General features: G+C 43.1%; 1 pseudogene; it reads left to right on the top strand.

Annotated features, from left to right (window-relative positions):
* Window positions 1-1,241: 1,241 nt before the first annotated feature.
* Window positions 1,242-1,868, top strand: LOC102284296 (ubiquitin-conjugating enzyme E2 variant 1-like; annotated as a pseudogene).
* Window positions 1,869-5,477: the final 3,609 nt, after the last annotated feature.

Below are 5,477 nucleotides of genomic sequence, written 5' to 3'. Positions count from 1 at the left end.
GGAAATGGCAACCCACTCCAGGACTCTTGCCGGGAGAATCCCATGGAGGGAGGAGCCTGGTAGGCTACAGTCCATGGGGTCGCAAAGAGTCGGACACGACTGAGCGACTTCACTTCACTTTCACATCCCTCTGGCTAAGCCCTTCATTACTCTCTTCCTGATTATTCTAAAAGCTTCCTTCTTTTTACCCACCAACCCATCTGTTCAGGGCATTCATGTTTATTTTAATTTATTTATTTCTTGTTTCATTTTGTTACTCCCTTGCTCAAAAATATTTAGTGACTCCTGGAGTGAATATATGATGTTTTTCCTGCTCTTATGTTTTTTCTTTTGGAAACCATCTCCCCCCACTACATTCTAATGGAAATATACCTCTCTACCCTTTACTCCATTCCTACTCACCCACCCTGGCTGGCCAGTCTTGGTACCTCATTTCACAGCAATAGTGATTGTTCCAGAGGTAGATAATGTCAATCATGGTCTTCTTTGGGACTGATATGTAGATACTGAGACAAAGGGATGCTCTTTTGTCTAAGTGTGTTAGGCTGGGAGAATGTAAATTTGGGACTGTTAAGGACCATCTTCCTTTGCCTAATGGAGAAAGATTTACTGCTGTAGGAGCAAATGAAATCAGCCCGATAGGTGAAGGACAAAGAGACAGAGATAAAGATAGAGAAGATGCAAGACAGAGCATTAAGTCCCTTGATTCACATGTGCGTGAAGGTGGCAAATCCCGACACTAACCAGTTCATTGGAGTAATTAGTTTCCTTTTGCTTAATAGAGTTTGAGTTGAAATTCTCTTACTTATATCTGAAAGAATTTCATTTAGGGCAGTTTTCCCTTTGTTTTTATAATAGATTATAGCTTTACAAAAGCTACTCACTAACCCCAGGAGATTTCCCTGCTTTTGGTACTTTGTGCTGACCTCAGGTGTGCTGTTCTTTGCTTATCAAAATGCTAGGCAGAGCAGCTCTGTGGTACTGTGGAAAGAGCTTAGGCTCAGAGTCAGAGAGATCTGGGTTTATGCTGTTTTGCTTCCTATTAACTGTGTGATATGAAAGGTCAGTTCATATATTTCACTTCCGTCTTCAGTAAAGAGTGGGGAAAGTAGGAAGCCCCATGGTACTGATAAAAATTAGACTTATCCACGAATAACTGAAAATCGAAGATAAGAATACTTTGAAGAGATATTATAGAAGTTTCTTTCTCATGTATCAGTAAATTAAATCTGGTGGTAAACATGCAAGCTTCACAAAGTCAGGAGGGAGTCACTTCTTACCCTCTTTTCCTCCACCATTATAACATGTGGCTTCAATTCTAAAAGTATTCCTGTCTTTATTGAAGTCAGCTGGACCTATGATTCAGACTCCATATATTATTCCCACTCAGGTACCAGGAGAAATGGTTTGAGGGAAAAGATAGGCATTTCTCTATGTTGGAAATTTTTTTTCCTCTCAGAAGGGAGCTTTCCCTTGCTACTATTATTCACCTCTGTTAGCAGAATCTGTCAAAATAGAAAGTTGAAAGCTCTCAGAATCTCCAGTAAAGAGGAGGAGAGAGCAACAGCAATGCAAGATGGCAGCCACCATGAGCTCGGACTCTTTATGAAACGTGAATATACAGCCTTAAAATAGAATGTGGACATAAATACCCAAAGCACTATCCCTTTTGTAAGATTTATAGCAAAAATATGAATGGAGTTAATATTTCTAATGGAGTGGTGGGCCCAAGAGTCATATCCCTGCTAGCAAAATGGCAGAATTCATAGAGCATCAAAGTTGTCCTGCCAGAGCCTCAGCGTCTAATGATGTCTAAAGAAAATGTGAAACTCCCTCAGCCCCTTGAAGGACAGTGTTACAGCAATTAATCAAAAAGAAAAACCACAGGCCCTCCCCTATGACCCCTATTTGATTGAAGCAGTCTTCATTTTCCACAAGTGGTGCTAATGGAAAAGAATCCACCTGCCAAGGCAGGAGTGCAAGAGATGCGGGTTTGATCCCTGGGTTGGGAAGATTCCCAACCCATGAAGGAGGAAATGGCAACCCATTCCAGTATTCTTGCCTGGAAAATTCCATGGACGGAAGAGCCTGGTGGGCTACAGTTCATAGGGTTGCAAACATTTTCCATAGGAGTAAATTTTCTAGATAAGTCTACAGACCTCAAAGTACTGGAAAGAATTCCTCTGTCCATGGAATTCTCCAGGCAAGAATACTGGAGTGGGCTGCCATTTTCTTCTCCAGGGATCTTCCCAACCCAGGGATTGAACCTGGGTCTCCTGCACTGCAGGCAGATTCTTTACCATCTGAGCCACCAGGGAAGTCCACTGGAAAGGAAACCCCCATTCAAAGGCAGTTTGTCTTAAGTTACTGCAAATGATGCTAATTTTTTGTTGATTTGAAATACCTAAGCTGGCATGCTGCAATTCATGGGGTCACAAAGAGTCGGACACGACTGAGCGACTGGACTGAACTGAACTGAACTGAAGTTGTGCTATAAAGTATCATCCTGTCAAGTGTAACCACTTTCCACATAGTTGAACTTCTGGGATCAAGAAGGTATATTTACACTGATTCTCATTATAACTGGTGAGGCACATCTGACTCAACCGTGAAAAGACACATCACATAATCCCCTTGCTGTTGATTACCTGGCCTAGGGTCTCTGCCTTCTCTCCCTTCCCTTCCCCTACTTCCTTCCCTCCCTGCAACAGCCCTCCAGCTTGGGGTGGCTTGTTAGAGTAGATGTGAAGATTTCAGGTCATAGCCTGTGTGACTACTGCTGGGTGTGTGTGTGTGCTTCTTCTGCACCCCCGGTTTCTTTCTTTGTCTTAAATGATGCTCCTTCTTCTGAGCCATCATCCTTTTCCCCACTCTGTACTATCACCCTTGGGCAAAGCATAGACTGTTACCCACTCTGCTCCCTTCAGGAATTCCTGCTGCTAAGTCGCTTCAGTCATGTCCGACTCTGTGCAACCCCATAGACGGCAGCCCACCAGGCTCCCCCGTCCCTGGGATTCTCCAGGCAAGAACACTGGAGTGGGTTGCCATTTCCTTCTCCAATGCATGGAAGTGAAAAGTGAAAGGGAAGTCTCAGTTGTGCTAGCTTTCTCCATATCTCCTCCCCCAACTTTTATGAGGGGTGATGACTTTTCCTTCCTCCTCCTCAAGTTCCCTTTTGGCAATGTCACCACCCAACACTTTCCATGACACCTCCTTGCTTTGGATGGACACCATCAGGTAAGGTTGGAAAGAGTCTCTGACCTCCCTCATTTAGTTTTGGAACCACACTTATTTACTCTCCACCAGCCTGGGAAATGAATGTTAGGTTCTCAGCCCTGCCACCCTCTGCTGTCATCATCCGCTGATGCAGGTTTTTCTAGCTCAGGTTTTGATAAAGTGAGAAGAATAGTCACCAGGGTTACTCAGACCTGCCAGCTCTCAAAGTCCTTGGTGGTTAAACTGGAAGAAAGGCCACAGAAGACACTCGTAAGCACACATGATCCCTCTGAATGCATTGTTTTCTTTTCCAGTAATGGCTTTTGCTTTTAAAAATTGAAGATGTTTTAAACAGTGCTCTTGTATGGTCATACTTGCAATCCATTTGGGTTTAGTTTGGAATCTGACAACTGGAACAAAAAGAGCCTTGAATTCAGTGCATACTTTTTTGTTTTGGTGCTGCTGCTTCTCATGGTCCTCAGCATAGATGAAAAAAGAACCCAGTGTGCATGGCAGATCCCTGAAATTCCTGGTAAATTGCTGTGTTTTCAATTTTCTGTTTAGGACCGTGAAATTCTAAAATGTGGATGCATATCGAAATAAAAGTGATTCGTTGTGTTCTAAGGGTTTTTTTTTTAATTTAGTATTTGTGTAAAATTACCTTTTGAAGCAACAACTATCAAGTCTGAAAAACAATTGATGTTTCCATGAATCTTTTTCTGGGAAAAAACCTTAGTTCTAAGGGTTTAACATCCTATAAGTAAAGATGAACATAACAGTATTCCATAAACAATCTTTTTATTGTCAGACCATTACTTGATTTTAATGTAATAAAAAAGTGTGCACTAATATATATATTTTTTAATAAAAGAGGAGGAGATAGGATCCAAGACTAGGTGGATCTATGATGAGTAACAAGTTTTTTTTTTTTTTTATCAGCTGAGAAAGGTGGTGCTTTGCTTAAAATGGTTAGGCTTGCTTACATTTGTGGGGATGGCAAGGAAAGCGAAGATAAAGAGAAGCTAAGTAATTTGGGGACACTAGAACTACGGGCAAAGGGAAGGTCAAAGTTCACGTGGCTGCCTGGAGTCTCCAGGGCCCCCTTCCCATCATCTTCCGTGATTCTCATAGTGCCACCATTTTATGGCCTCTTCCCCCTGTATCTTTCTTATTCCTAGCCTTATTTGTTCTCCGCCCCTCAAGTCACTACCTCCTCCAATATATCTTCATGTTACAACAAAAATGTCTTCCAAGAATACAATTTTTATTATGTTGCTTCTCTTTTTTTGGTGATATCCACTTTCTCCCCCCTCTCCTGACTGCTATATTTTGATTGCTAGGACCTATCTCTTCAGCAGTCATGATCCCTAGGATCCTAGAACAATGTAATTTAAGAAATTAAGACAGCCTTGGGACTTCCCTGGTGGCCTGGTGGCTAAGAACCCACCTTCCAATGCAGAGTTTGATCACTGGTCAGGGAACCAAGATCCCCACGTGCCACTGAGAAAGTCAGCCTGCTTGCTTTAACTACTGAGGCCACGCGCTCTGGAGCCTGTGCCCCACAACTAGAGAGACCCCTGAGCGCCACGATGAAAGATCCCTCATGCCCCAACTAAGACCCAACACAGCCAAATAAATACATATATCTATATGTTAAGAAGTTAAAACAAACTAGACAGTTTGACTCTCAGGAGATTGATACTGATTATTGATACTCAACGTGCAGCATGTCTTTGAAATTAAGCCATGTTGCTTTCACACCTGAGCCACAGAGTCCGGATGGTCTGAGCTATGCTGTGTTAATAACCAACCCTGGGCCGTGTGGGCTGGAAGGGGCTCCTCCACACAGACACTCAGGGAGCCAGAGTCACCACTTTCTTGTAGCTGCATCACGTGGACCCTGTGGTCCTCTCAGTCTCTAAGTGAAAAGAGAGCACTGGAGAGTGCCTGGTGTGCCCCCGAAGTCAGAGGATACGCTACCTGAGGTCGGCACTGTGATAAATGTATAAATATTCGTCTGTTTATTCATTCTGTCATATAGCCTAATGAGAGATAGTGTGAAGGTGAAGTTTGGCCAAGAAGACAAGAAAACCCAAATTCCACTTGTTCTTTCCCCCCAAGAAAAGTGAAGTGGAAGTGAAGTCACTCAGTTGTGTCTGACTCTGTGACCCTATGGACTGTAGCCCACCAGGCTTATCCATGGAATTTCCCAGGCAAGAATACTGGAGTGGGTTGTCATTTTCTTCTCCAGGGGATCTTCC

The sequence above is a fragment of the Bos mutus genome, chromosome 18 (genome assembly GCF_027580195.1).
Source record: "Bos mutus isolate GX-2022 chromosome 18, NWIPB_WYAK_1.1, whole genome shotgun sequence".
Lineage (NCBI taxonomy): Eukaryota > Metazoa > Chordata > Mammalia > Artiodactyla > Bovidae > Bos > Bos mutus.
Note: the sequence above shows the minus strand (reverse complement) of the source record. Positions and strands in the feature narration are given on the sequence as shown.